The sequence below is a fragment of the Diabrotica undecimpunctata genome, chromosome 5 (genome assembly GCF_040954645.1).
Source record: "Diabrotica undecimpunctata isolate CICGRU chromosome 5, icDiaUnde3, whole genome shotgun sequence".
Classification (NCBI taxonomy): Eukaryota; Metazoa; Arthropoda; class Insecta; order Coleoptera; family Chrysomelidae; genus Diabrotica; species Diabrotica undecimpunctata.
This window is the reverse complement of record NC_092807.1, coordinates 132373141-132389041: the sequence shown is the minus strand read 5'-3', so window position 1 is coordinate 132389041 and position 15901 is coordinate 132373141. Positions and strand designations below refer to the sequence as shown.

At 33.5% G+C, this 15901-nt stretch overlaps 1 protein-coding gene across 1 annotated transcript in view; it reads left to right on the top strand.

Moving 5' to 3' along the window:
• The window catches only part of LOC140442477 (protein muscleblind-like), a 272745-nt gene that overhangs the window by 156465 nt on the left and 100379 nt on the right, over nucleotides 1-15901 (top strand). Inside the window, exon 2 of the mRNA XM_072533545.1 lies at nucleotides 11214-11243. The gene's annotated coding sequence lies outside the window, so the exon portion shown is untranslated. The remainder of the gene's footprint in view (nucleotides 1-11213; nucleotides 11244-15901) is intronic.

Below are 15901 nucleotides of genomic sequence, written 5' to 3'. Positions count from 1 at the left end.
TATAACTTACAGACATAAAATAAGATGACAATTGTACCCTGAGGCACAAATAATTAAATATCTATCTGTTGTCCCATTCTCCATCGTTGAGGCCTCTCTTACTCATGGCGTCGTCTACTTCGTTCCTCCAGGATTTTCGGGGTCGTCCTCTTTTCCTCCTTCCTATGGGGCTCCATTCGGTTATTCTCTTTATCCGTCTGCTGTCGCTAGTTCTTCTTACATGTCCATACCACCTTAGTCTTTTTTGTTCAATATATGTTAGTATGTCTGTTTCTATTGATGTTCTTTGCTTTATTTCGTCATTACTTCTCCTATCCATTCTTGTTACTCTGCAGCATCTTCGCAGGCATTCCATCTCTGTTGCTAGTATCTTACTGCTGTTTTTCTTGTTTATGATCCAATTTTCAGGCCCATATGTCATAATACTTCGCACTTATGTTTTATAAATCTGTGTTTTTGTCTTCATATTTGTCTTCGAGTTAAGTTGTCGGATTGCTGTTCTTGTTTGTCCTAATCTTTGTGTAATTTCTTGCTCTGTCGTTGACTTTTTCGTGATTATAAACCCCAAGTATTTGAATTTATCCTTTCCTTTGATTGTTACGTTGTCATCAATCTGTAGATCTTCTATGTCTTCTTCACTTCTACTAGGTACTCTGTTTTCGCAAGGTTATGTAGGCCAGCCTTGGTATATTCTTCTTGTAGTTTCTTCATCATGTACCTGAGGTCGTCTTGGTCTTGTGCAATCACTACTTGATTGTTTGAAAAGCTTAACGTAATAGATATTCCTATGCCTTCGCATTTTCTTTTCCATGTAGTCAAGGCTTTTTCTAAGTATATTTTGAATAGATGACCATTACTCTAGTAAATAGCCGTTTTGGCTTGTAATTTTCCTTGTCACAACAGATTTGCTAGAAAATTTGGATTTGGATTTAGGTTCCTCTTTCCCTCTACTTCACTTTTGGACTCAAGCCCAAGGTTGCTTTTACTTGGGGGATGAAAGCCACCCCTTCTCGAAGATGAAAAAACATACGTTGAAAATAATTTCGGAAATACATAAGTTCTAATTTTAACAACTTTTGTTTTATAGAGTTTTTTTAATTAGTCAATACTTTTTGAGTTATTTGCAAGTGATAATGTTCATTTTTTAAAATAAAAACCACTTTTTCCAAAGGTTTTTTACAAAAAACTCAAAAAGTAAGTATTTATCAAAAAAAAATATTTTTAGCAAAAATGTAGCTCATAACAGAACAAATAATTGTATATTTATGAATTCTGTAGACTCAGTAGCAGCAGAGTATTTTTAATACAATATATAACACTGGAGTGATTCCCACAGACTGGCTCAAGTCCCCCTTTGTTACAATACCTAAAAAACACAATGTTAGAAAATGCTCAGAATATCGATTAATAAAATTTATATTTAAATGGGAATAAGCCACAATTAAAGGTTAAAATACGTTTATTGACGTTTCAATTTCCACTTCGGAATTAATTAATAATCGGATTAATAAGCCTAATGAGCCACACTCTTAAGAAATGCCAAGAAGATCTCGAAAATACCCAATTTGGTTTTATAAACGGTATGAAAACTAGGGAGGCACTTTTTGCGCTCAATTACAAAAATTGTGTAATCAAAGAAAATATGTATTTGCATGCTTCGTTGACTTCGAAAAGGCATTCAATAAACATTCAATAAATAGGCAGCAAAAAATACCAATGAGGAAGTACTAAGAGGTTGAAACAACGATAAAGAACTTCTAAAGACTGTTAAACATCGGAAAATGTCTTATCTGGGACAAATAGTGAGAGGAAATCGACATAGAATACTACAACAGATCCTTGTGGGCAAAATAAAAGGCCTTAGAGGTTTAGGCAGAAAACAGCTTTCTTGAATAAAAAAACATTCGTGAATGGACTGGATACCAACTGCAGGACAATTATTCTATGTGGCAAAGAAGCCTTCGCAATGGTGATCGCCAACGTCAGATAACTCTGATATGGTACGTGGAGAAAAAGAGGCAGTCAAAAACGATCAACTAAAGTTAGAAGATGGAAATGTAATTTCGTTATAATCTAAATATATCTATTTCGCGGAAAAGATTAAAAGAAATTTGAAAGTGATTTGAAAGAAACAGAAAACGAAGAACCAATCATAAAAGAAAAAAAAAATAATAGGCGCACTTAACTCACTACTCCGGTCAAAAACCGTCTCTAAACAACAAAAGCTATATTTGAAGGCGTTGTATTTTGTGGATGCGAAACTTTGCAACTCACTAAGAGAACGGAATAAAAACATTGACCTTGGGGTCAATAGGTCAAATATATCTATAAAGAGTTATGAAATATACACGAAGTAAAGTTTTTCATTAAGGTTTTTTCAATAAATAAGGCACCGCGACTCTCTCTCTCTCTCTCACACACACACACGCACACACACACACACACACACACACACACACACACACACACACACACACACACAAATATGCGCGCGCGTGAACATATACACTCACACATACTCACATATGCACCAGTGTAGATCAAAGTAGATACTCAGCCAAACCCTTACACCCTTCAAAATTACAATTTTTTTAACTTGACTTTTTAACAGAGACACCAGTACTTGGGATTTCTTTCAGATATACGACTTTTATTCTCATACATCAATTAATGTTTATATAATTCTTTATCTTTCCAAACAAGACATCACGACTGTCATATTATCAAATTTTGATCGATCTATGTTCGTGACGTGCCAAGTTCGGTGCAGGAATCTATTGAGAGCAGATGTATTTATTGTGTTTTAAGAGGGAAGAAAACACCTGGTCCGTTATATAGTCGCTCTCGTCAATTTGGCACTTCACTCTACACGACTATGATTACGACGGCAGGAATTCGACCACAAAATTACGCGAACGTAGTGTTAGAGTGCTCGGAGTATTTTGAGAGTCAGGATTTGACCCCGAAGTGCGTGCCACGAGTGTCTCACCAGGTGTCGGCCGTTGTTAAGTTATCCTATATTAGCTATTGTGTCGGTCATGAACAGAATTTTAATTATATCAAACTGTTCAATTCAGGTTAATAATGTAATATTAGAATAATAGTTCGAAGGTTTTTGCATTGGTTTATTTCTATGCCTTCTATGCCTAAAAAACGCGCAGTATGTAAATGGACAATTTTTGTCAAAATGTAGGTCACATTTATACGAAAATGATGTTACTGCATTATTAATGATGTTAAGTATGATTGTCAATGATAAATAAAATGAACAATAATTAATATTTAATTTTGATTAAGTACCTGACCAACAAAAGAACTAATCTGATAACATAGTCAATTAAAAATTATGTGAGCAGTATCAGAACTCACATTTTTATACCGAATAACACACTCAAATAATTTATGGTCAGCAGTTTTTCGAATTGTAGATCTATTATGGTTTTAGTTGAATATAAATACGAATATTATATAAAATATTGATAAACGATGTATAGAGAATTAATTAATTAATTAATAGAGAATGATATGGTTATTTTTGTGAAAAATATGAACCGATATCACTATAATCAAATTGTACAGGCGTAACAATATAACTACCCTCATAAAACTCCAACTATCTTTGGGAGGCGATTGTTAACGCTTCATCTAGCTCAGTCTCTTAGGTGTAAGAATGTCGTAAATTCGTAAAAATGACAAATAAATCAAGCTATTAACTAATCATATTTATTATACTCAAATGAATTTAAATTTTAATATTAATAAAAAAACAAAGTAAATCCCGTCTAGCCCTTTCAGACCTGACTTTTCTCTGCAGAAATTTTTTTTTTTCTATTGAATCTTCTTAATGGTAGATTATAATAGGCTAAAATCATATTTTTGACATTTTTGTACAACAACAGATAGTCGTTTGACAGAATGTCCATTGCAATGGACATTGGGACTATAATACGAATTTAGGAAAATAATCACATAAGATATTTTTATTACATATAGTATATTTGTTTCAAGTAAATGTTGAGTTAATTTAAATGAAAATATTTGAAACAATTTTTGTTCTTTACAAAACTTAAATGTACATTACATTTTTCACAAAAAACATGCGTTTTCGCTTTACACCCATCATTTTTGCATCTGGATGCTTCCTTTTTTTAACATACTTGAGTAAATGATCATGATGACATTTTGGGATGGCCCAATTGTTCTTTTTATTGGTTTTCCTACTTTAATTAGCACCTCAGCAATTTGTGTTTTAAAATCTAAGAAATCCATTTGATCTTTGGAAGCTAAACTAAGTTGCACCCTTTAATATTCTAGCCAACTATTGGCACAAGCAAAATCAAAGGCATGAAAGATTAAACGCAATGTCCATTTTTTTGACTTGATACAGATTCTATAATATGACAATAGTTGATCCTTGATCTAGTAAATCTACACCTTCCATCGATTTATTATATAATTGATTCGCTTGTGGTCTCTGCATCGTTATTTTTTCTTTTGCTTCTTATCCCATCTTTCTACTTAGTCTTCTTTTCTTTTCCAACAAAATTCGAACCTACAAGCACAGACTTATTATCTTGCTACTTGCATAAAACCACAGTTCTTTCATCATTTACCACTTCTTCGATATATCCCCATTCTTTTTTTGTAATTGTTTATCTGTTGTGAATGGAGGTTTCTGGAATCTGTCAATTCGTATAGTTCCAACAGAGTATTATATTTTTTTCTTCAAACGTCAAATAATGATGACATTACTTATCTAACTTGATCCTGTCAAAGTTTAATGTCTCCGCCGGCATCAGTTTTTTTTTCCATTTCTTTACGGCGGAGGGAAAATGTTGTCATGGCAACAATATGAAACATGTCACAAAGCAACAATACAAATGTCATTAACAACAATTAAACATCATTTTTATTTATAGTAATATTAAAAGTACAATTAGTTAATGAGGCATTTTCAAAATTGAAACCGTGCAAAAATGTTCCCGACTCTTGATACGCATTGGTAATTGTTGATGATACTGATGGTCGAGAACAACTTTCAGCAATCATTCCCGATGTTGGCGAATCATGAGGGTTTAAAATTTTTTGAGCATTATCTTTCTTATTTCTTATTGAATCCTCTATATATCCTTCGACAACCGTGCTTGATTTCCAGCCCCCATGTCGTTTGAGGCATTCTAGATTTCCGCCTCCATCAATTAAAAGTGTTGCTGAAGTTCGTCGTAAAGAGTGACCCGTGTATGCGCTTGCATCGTTTAAATTTAAATAACTAGCTACTTTTTGGGCTACTGCGCTGATCGAATATATTCCCATGACGCTTCGGTAACACTTTCCATTTTGGTACTTGATAAAAAATCGGTTTTCTGTGAAATTTTCAGGCCGCAGTGATGCATACTTTTTATACAGTTTAATGTAGTTTTGACAAATTATCGTAAAAGATCTAATTTGTCGTGTTTTACTGTCTGGGTTTTTGATAATTATATATTACATTTTCTTTATCCTCAATGTCCACAGTCTTCATTTTTACCATTTCGTCGCATCGACAGGCGCCGGCCGGTAACCCCAATTAACAAAACAATCTGAAATATTTTTATAATTTAGTAGAGTATACTACATGCTTTGCAATATAATTTTTTTTACCTTTAATCCTAAATACAACTTATCTGGCGCTTCAAACAAAAATTTATCAAACTCGTCTTTAGTGAAAACTTTAGACTTCTTTGCAGTATATCCTTCGCTTGTTTTTTTCAGAAAGGAACGTAACTTTAAAAAATTGCTTATATCCACATTTTTTCTAATAACTAACTCGGATTTTATCATAGAGTATCGTGACCACATTGTAGAAGATTTCCATTTATTTTCATTTTCCATTATATTAAAATATGCCAGTAAAACGTCTTCGGTAACTTGCCGTACTCCTCTTGTATCGCACCACTCTTGGAAGTGCTTGTACGCTAACCGATACTTTATTCCGGACTTGGAGGGCCCCAAATGTGCTACTGCATCATTAGCCGCGGACTCAATTTCGTTTAGGTTTTCCATTTTCGCACTAAATTTGCGCTTGCGGTTGCAACAACAATAAGCTGTCTTTAATAATTTCAAACAACTGTCAAACAACTGTAACCAGGGAGACGCAAATCCCACCGACGACTTAATTATTTTAATTTCTAACATCTAGACGACTTTGATAGTTGTCACAGTTAATTTCGAGTAAAAATAGCGTATGAATTGTACTAATTATGGTTGAAAATTGCTACGTTTGAAGAAAAAATAGTATACTTTATTCGGCAAAGAAGCGACTTTTCTTGACTTGCCCTCTATTACGCGCCTCACTTCGTTCGGCGCGTAATATCGGGCGCGTCAAGAAAAGTCATGCTTCTCCGCCTCATAAAGTAATATACTATTCTTATAGTGTTCTTCAAAAACTAGAAAAAAAAATTGTCGAAGTAAAATTATTTTTCTTTTAGAATATCTTTGACCAGGTGCAGAACAACTGATGAACCTAAACCAAAGTCGTCGATTAACTCTTTTGGAATTTCTGTTGTTGAACGGAATAGTCATAAAAGTCATAAGCAATTCCACTTTCTCCACATAGAACAAAAATTTTAATGCCTCATGGAGATGGCTTATTTTTTACATATTTTTTAATATTGAGTTTTTCCGTGAACGGTACAATCTGCTCATCCACACACAGGTTTGTTTCTTTTTGTAAGAACGTTTTTGGATACTTTTAAAAAATGGTCTCACTTTGTACAATTTATCTGTACAATCGTTAGGTTTCCCTAGATTATTAACAATATATACAATACTACTACTACTACTACTTGTCGGTTTATAACTTTCTCCGCCGTTTTCCGACTTCCAATTGTCACTTAAACCGGTTGTTCCATAGGTCTTCTTCTATGGCCTTCCCTCACAGTTCTTTATTTATTCCTTCGCTCCAACTTTTTCTCGGTCTACCCCGTTTTCTCTTTTCTTCCATTTTTCTTTCCATTTTAATATTTCCTTCAGTATTCGTTGTTCATCCATTCTTTGTATGTGTCCGAACCAGATAAGTTGTTTTGTTGTTATGTCATCTGTGATTGTTCATTTAATTCTCATTATTTCTTTAATGCGTTCGTTGGTAATCCTTTCTCTTCTAGATCTTCCTGCAGCTCTTCTCCAAAAATCCATTTCCATCGCTTTCAGCGTTGCTAGTGTTCTTTCTTTCAGTGGCCATACCTCACAGCTGTACAAAGTAATACTTTTTACTATAGTCTCATATATCCTTTTTTTTTTTTGTTCTACTCCAATGCACAGGTATTCGGTTTTCTTTCTATTTACTTCTAGACCCCATATATCATACAATTAATTTTCGTGCCATATAGTTTAAATCGTCATAATCTTGAACCATTGTTACTTGATCATCTGCAAAGTTGAGCGTATATACCATAGTGTTGGTGAGCGGTATCCCCATTCTCCTGCATTTTTGTTTCCATCTTTTTAAAGTACTTTCGAGGTATATTTTAAATAAAGTGGGGGACAGACAACATCCTTGCTTTAATTCTTTTGATGTTATAAATCCTGTTGTTATTTGTGTCCCTGCTTTTATTTTTGTTATTGGTTGGTTGTATAGCACATATACAATATATGTAGTATATGTACAATACTACTAAGCTTAAAAAATCTGTCTCTACTCATAACATTGCGGAAGACACCTATACTGAATACCTTATTCCAAAACATTCTGATTCTTGGAAAAGATAAACATCCCATGATGATGTGCAACCATACAAACCATGTATGTTTTTTTTTGACTTGCTACAAACAAGATTTGTATCTGTTATGTAGGTAAATAAATACTCTACTCTACTCTACAAAACTTTCCATTTACATAGGTTTGTTGGTTCAAATGGTTGTTATTTTGGATGTTATAGATATTGGTTATTACCTGATGTTTCTGAAGTTGTTGTTACAGCTTTTGAATGACATTTCCTTGTACCAAACTTGCATTTGTTCCATCTTATTTCTAGTTTTGGTTTGTTCTTTTTTTAGATGATTTTAAATTGTTCTGTAAGGTATCAACAGGGTTGTATATTAATTGCTCCTCCTAAAAATACAAAAGGTTAGAATATTGTTTAGTATTAATTATTATTTTTTACCTACATTAGATAATTCGTAAGAAGACGCAAAACAGGAATGTCCGCATCAATTTCTTTATTACAGACATCTTCTATGTCTGATTGATTTTCAATTTGAGACAAAACATTATTAGCTAATTGTTCAAATTCATCGTCATCATCTAAAAAGGACCTTAGAATTTCTTGGTCTCTAATGACTGGACTATACTTCAATAAAGAAATATAAGACAGATATATAAAAAATTATTAAAATACACACTGGATATTGGTGAAATATTGAATATAAAGAAATCAACTTACCCCAATGAAGTCCTGGTTCCTGGGCCTAACACTACTATATTTATCCCGTTATTCCGTTCTACTTCAAGAAGGCACAAAACGAGTCTTCATATCAATATTAGATAATATTCTATAGTATATTTTTATGTATGAGAGAGTAATAAAACAATACATTTTGTATGCAAATCCCTAAACTGTTGATACGGGTGACTCAATGAAAAACAGATATTTGTCAACAAGTTTACAGAAGTATATAGGAAAACAATTTTAAATTGAGTATGACCACCAGGTATAAAGGTTGGAGCAGAATAGAATACAATAGTTGTGAGGATTACTAATCCCTAAATAAGGTTTCCAGTGTCGGAGTGATGGAGGTTGACAGGTACTAATGAATTTGCAAGAAATGTAAGATGTTTATTTTATTGGATATATATAACCAATAAAAGTTTAATAGGTACCTACCTATTTGCAAAATAAAGTTTAATTCTTTAGATAAAATAAAACGTTTTGTTTTATCTATTTGCAAAATAAAGTTTAATTCTTTGCCTATTTGCAAAATAAAGTTTAATTCTTTAGATAAAATAAAACGTTTTATTTTATCTGAAATGAGTGCATTCCACGAAGTAAGGGTTTCAACAATCAAACATTTAATTCTTTAATTCCAGGAATCTACGACAGTAATTGACTAGATAATTACCTTCTAAACTTATTCCACAGAAAATGTGATAGTGGGTTTTTCCATTTTGTATATAGGAAGGTCCAAGTGGCGTATTCAAAATTCTTAACAGTTCACTAAAAGTAGGTACTTCAGTTGCAAGGTGCAGTTTATTGTGTATACTAGTGTTATGGAAAATTTGGAAGTGCCGTGTAAACGCCGAAAAATTGGTCCTCTAACAGTTAATGAAAAAACATTAATATTTAATTGTTTTAAATCATTTACAGACAAACGTTTATGTGAAAGTGTTGATGAAACCGTTGAGTTAGTTAGCAGTACACTTGGTGTTGGGAAATCTACGATTTACAGAGTTATTAAAGAAGAGAAATGTGGTAGTTTTCAAATGCCACGTAATGCTCCAGGGAAACCAAAATTTCAAATAGAATATCATTTTAAAGAAGGACTTCGACGGAAAGTGCATGAATTCTTCTTTAGACAAGAATTTCCAACATTGGATAAAGTTCTTGTCTCAGTTCGAGATGATAAGGATTACCCAGAAATGAGTCGAAGTACGTTATGGAAACTTTTAAAAGAAATAGGCTTCCGCTGGAAAAAGAATCCCAGAAAGTCTATTTTATTAGAAAGAAGCGATATTGTCATATGGAGAAGACATTTTCTAAGAACCATAAAGGAAATGAGAAACCAAAAAAGAAAAATATTTTATCTTGATGAAACATGGATCAATGAGGGTCATACACCAAATAAATTTTGGCAGGATGAAACTGTTACAAGTCAAAGGCACGCTTTTGTAAATAACTTATCTACTGGTTTAAACCCACCATCAGGCAAGGGACGCAGGCTGATAATAGTACACATTGGCAGTTCAGACGGTTTTGTTGAAGGTGGTTTATTAACTTTTGAATCAACTCGTACCGGTGACTACCATGAAGACATGAACGCTGATGTCTTTCAAGAATGGTTCGAACAAATGATAGATCTTCTTCCTAAGAACTGTGTAATAGTAATGGATAATGCAAGTTATCACTCCAGACTTATAGAAGGACTGCCCACAACCAAGTGGTTAAAAAAAGACTTGCAGAATTGGCTGAGTTCAAAAAATATTACGTACCATCCCGGATCTATAAGAAAGGAACTTTATTCGTTGTGTGCCCTTCATAAAGAAAAATTTAAAAAATACGAAATTGATGAAATTGCCAAAAATCGTGGAATGACAGTACTTAGATCCCCACCATATCATTGTGAATTAAACCCGATTGAACTGGTATGGGCACAGATAAAGAGTGAAGTTTCAAGAAAAAATACCACTTTTAAAATTCATGATGTTAAACAGTTGTTTTTGGAGGCCGTAAATAATGTAAAACCTGAAAACTGGGAAAAGGCAGTAAATCACACTATTAAAGAAGAGGAAAAAATGTGGAAGCTGGACAATATTACTGATAAAATGATCGAGCCAGTTATTATAAATCTTGGTTCTGAAGTTCATCTTCTGAATCTGATTTGGATTTGTAACAAGTAGCTGTAAGTTTTATATTAATATTTTTATTCATCTATTTAACATACCTTAGACGGTTTTAAAAACTCTTTTTCTCTTTTGTAATTTTTAAAAATTAAAAAAAATGTGAATTTTTTAAAACCCTTTTTAATGTAGGCCAGTCAGTTCTAATATAGTGTGTGATAAAAGAGGTCACTTTTGTTTACATACACATAACACTTTATAACACTGAAATAATTCATTTATTTTTTACAATTATTCAAAGTAATTTTTCAATTAATCTTGAGCACGCCCATGGAGTGGTCGGAGGTACCAGTTAAAATTATGCTAATTACTCTCTCGTTCATAAAAATAAACTATAGAGGTACTCAAAAATGATGTTGTAAACGATAATCCTTGAACATATTAACATTATCCACGCGTTTAAACTTATGTAGTTATGGTAACATTATTTAAAACGCTAATAAAAGTCGCAAGTCTACCACGCAGCGAGTCTAATAAAGGGAATTATAGACATGTTTATCAAATTATCAGATTTACTGAAGTACACCCACAAAAATAATAGTGAATAGGCGGAAATCAATTTATATTTCCTTTTTAACACCGATTACATCAACTGTTTCTAAACTAACTTTTATTGTTTCAGATTTCCAGTTCACCCAACTAAATAAAATAGGTAAGATGTGTATTTAATAGTTTATATCATAAAAAACTCATTAAATTATTAATCCTAATGTGACTAAATTGTGTAAAATTTATGTACTGTCTTTTGTTCAAAACTGTAAAAAATGCTAATTACTTATGCCGAATGATTCGCGTAGACCGATTCACTATCTATGAAAATAATCGGAGATAAAATTTGTTCCGCATATTTATGTGGTCGATTTACGCGCCTAAAAATGTATCCATCCTCTGAAATTTGGGAGTCAATGTATTACAATAAATCTCACAACTTTCTTTGGGAGTCAAGTGTTACACCTCGTCTAGCTCAGTCCTCAGGTGTGAGAACGTCTTATCCTAAAATGAATATCTGAAAAATAATTTGGGTTGAGACAAATAAATCAAGATATTAACTATTTATATTTATTGTTACATAAAAATTATAAAATTAAAAAAGGGGTAAACAATTGCTTACTTTTCTTAGATTTGTTAGTTAAAACCAAGATTCGAATAATGTCGTTTGCACTCAAGGTACAAGAAACCTTTGTGCAGTAATAGATATATTCACTACGTAAAGAATGAAAATTAACCTAATCTTAGGTCTCAAGAACAGAATATGTAAACTATCACATAAGGAGTTTCTAAATTGTGACCTCACCAAATTAAGAGAAATTTTAATAGAAAATGGTTATCCCACGGGTTTATTAAATAAATTAATTTTTTGTACTAATCATAACAGAACACTGCAGGTAGATATCATTCAACAACGAGAAGAGAAGATAGAAGGTTTACCTATCCTATCTTATTTTTTTTTTCTATCATTTATGCCAACTTTAACACCGAAATTAATTAAATTCCACAAGGAATCTAAGATCCTGTAGTTGGTTGTATACCATATATAACAAATAATTTTATTAAAAATCCTTTATAAAAGGTATGTAATTTAAAAAACCAAATCGGGCTATATCACAAAACGTTTTCGGAATCCATATTCCATCATCAGTGCACTAGGTGGGTATACATGTATTGAGCCACTAAATATGTGGGTAAAAACCCGTTAAAAGTTGTTTTTTAAATTTAGTTTACATTATATGGTGGTAAATATTGTGATGTTAAAGTTACCAGTGGATTTGGTAACATGGCGACGTATGACTCCACGTGAAGTTGCTGGTCCTGAGACGATGTGTCTACGAGGACTTGATAAAAGCAACTCACTCCCAGTCTCTGGAATAAGATTATTTCTTATAATTACCCGGTATTGATCTGCTATTCGCTGTTCAGAGACTTGAATCTCTGGGTACTCCCTGCAAAATTCGGCATACAGATGTTCTCGATTGCCGATCGTTACTCGACCGAGGTTCGTGACCTTGGAATATATTAATATATTAATATATATTATAATATATTAATTATTATCCCAGATTTTACCATACGGCTCACACTCCCTCTAAGGGGAAAATTCACTAATCCCAGATACCTACGATATCAAAAGGATTGAGCTCTGGTGGGACTCTTTCCGTGTTATCGAGCCCTAGGTGACTTGGTTTGCTGAAGTATCTCCTAAAAATTTTCGTACACATCTGGACGTTTAGAGAAGTACAGCTTTCTGCATGGTCTTGTAGAGATGTTCATTCACACCTAGCTTTCTTATGTTTTTTAGGAGGTTCTTCGGAATGACTCCAGTAGTAGAGAGAATAATAGGTATTGTCTGGGTACTTTCCATTCTCCACTGTCTTCGTATTTAAATTTCCAGATCCCTGTACTTGGCGATCTTTTCGTTTTGTTTAACACGAAGATTATTGTTGTTGGGTATTGCCATATCAATTAGTGTTGTTTGTCTCTTTAGTTTATTAAATAGTATGAGATCTGGTCTATTATGTGCCACTGTTTGATCTGTGAGCACAGTGTGGACCCAGTAAAGCTTGTAGTTATCATTCTCAAGTAATCTTTCAGGAACGTATTGATAATATGGGAGATGTTTTGTTTGGAGAAGTCCCAGTTCGATGGCTATCTCTTGATGAAGGATCTTTCCTACTGAGTCGTGCCGTTCCTTATATTCAGTTGCAGCAAATACCTGGCAGCCCCCGGTAAGGTGTTGAATGGTTTCTTGAGCTTGACATCCATATCGGCATTTGTCATTTTGGACCTGAGGGTCTTTGACGATATATTTCATGTAATTTTTGGTTGGTATAACCTAATCCTAAATGGCGAGTAATGAACCCTCTGTTTCAGGGAACAACTTTCCTGATGTCAGCCAATAGTTCGACGCTTTATTGTCGACGTGGTCTTGACTGACCTCATTAGGATGTCGCCCGTGAAGAGGTTTACCCATCCAGGCATTTTTTTCGTTCTTAGTAAGATGGTTTATGCGCATTTCTGGTTCCCTCAGTTTGATCGGTGTTGTATCATCTACTGCACAAATCGCGCGATGAAGAGTAGATGTCTCCACCTGCACCTGAAAATTAATAATCTGTATTTCTAATTCCATGCTTATATCAATACGTCCTCGTCCTCCTAAATACCGCGGTAATGTCGTTCTTTCTACTGCACTTCGAGGATGATGTTTTTGTGCCTTTGTAAGGTGTGTTCGTACTTTTCGCTGAAGAGTTTCTATATCCGTTTTAGTCCACTTAATAATCCCAAATGAGTAGCTAAGTGCGGAAAATGCGTAGGTGTTTAATGCCTTAAACAAATTTTCACTATTAAGATGTGAGCGGAGTAGCTCATTTACTCTTCGTATGAACTCTGATGTTAATTCGATTTTCATTTGTTTATGGTCAATTTTCCGCGCTTGCTTTACTCCTAGATATTTATACATGTCATTTTCGCCCATAGCCTCGATGTTTTGGCCATTTTGCATATCGAATCCTTTGGGCTGAACCTTACCCTTGACTATATTTAGTACACGACATTTATCTAACCCAAAGTGCATACGATATCATTTGAAGTTTGCATAATTAACGTTAAGGGTATTGCAAGCGTGTCTGCGCACCTTTTTAACAGTTTTGGTGTTAAACCATCCAAACCAGGTAAACTTCGGCTGTCCGAAGTTTAATTAAGTGTTGTTTGACATGATCCACTGTGAATTCGACTTGCTGTAAGGATGCGCCGACTCAATTACAGTTAATAGCAGGTAGATAGCCATCGTTCGATTCTTTAGTAAAAACCTGTGAAAATGCTAAAGAGAGAATTTCTTAAGGTTCTTTGTCAGAAGAGCATAAAGTCTGGTTGGGATTTTAAAGTAGAGGAATGAAAACTTTAGATGTCAAGAAGGAACGTATTTATTTGTAGACTTTTTTTAATGTTACCACTTTCATTAACATTTGCTTCAAAATTGTGTCTTAGAGTTTTTAGAGATGTTTGTAAGTTATTTAAAAATCTGCGGTGGCTTTGGAAATCACTAAGAAGCCCGGTGTGTTTAAATTTCCGCCATAGATTTGTTTATTTTGTGATTAATTTGTTTAATTGCTGTTCGATTTATCCAGGGTTTAAGGTTGCTTCTAAAAATCTTACGGAAGGTGGTATTTATAGAAATTATATTGTGGACTTTATCGAGAAATGCAGTCCACATTAATTAGGGGTCGTTTATTATATATTATATTTGCGGGGTAGTATTTGGTTGAACTGGATGTGAGCCGTTATAACTGCATGATCTGACTTTGCTCTAGGAGAACTGACTTCATGAGATGAAATCAGCTGTTCGTTATTAATAAGCACTAGATCTAAAGTAGAAGGTTGGTTATTATTTCTAAATCTTGTAGGTTCTGTAATGAGTTGTATCAGGTTCGAATTTACTACAAAGCTTTTAAATAAATTATGAGCGTTTTCGGCATCAGATAATGAAGTTATTGGCCAGGTGATCTCTGGGAAATTAAAATCTCCAGTAATGATAAGATTGTCAAGAGATGATAGTTCTTTAAGTTTTGTAAAGAAAACATTATCGTCTGAAAGTAGTGTAACAGGTGGACGATATATACATACTAAATTAAGGCAAAAATAATTTTTAGTAACAGATAAGTGAATTGCATCTATTCCAGTAATATCTATTAGCTTAATGTTAATTTTGAAAGTTGTGGTAATAACATTAGATAAGTAAATGCATACACCGCCACCCACACGATTTTCTCTGTCTTTACGATATATTATATATCCATTTATATTAACAGAGGAGTCAGGAATTGAGGGTTTAAGCCAGGATTCGGCAATACAAATAATGTCCGGTTTAAGAAGTTGCACTGTGCATACAAATTCCTCAAACTTAGCGGAAAGTGAATTTAAATTAGTATATATACATAACCAGTCATTAAATTTGTCAGTAGAGAAATTATAAACGAAATTTTGTGATTCTGGGAGTGCCATTGATGTATTTAATAGTTAAATCAAGTTCACCGTTATTTTTGCGAGTTTCTAGTTCACTTCGGAGTTCTTTTAAATATAGTGTTTGGATGGGCGTCTTGTCGTCAATTATTGAGAATTTTTCCGTGGCTTTATTCTCCAGAAGTTTTGCTTTATTTCTCAGAATATCTTTAACGTGGTATTCCGAACCCATTACTACCTTTATTATATCTGGAAATCGTTGGCTCGCTTTACGACTCTGTAGAAGGTGATTTGCTTTTCCTGGCAGCCAACAGTTTCCAAAACAAGCTTAACCTTATTCGTGTCGTCATCTCTTCT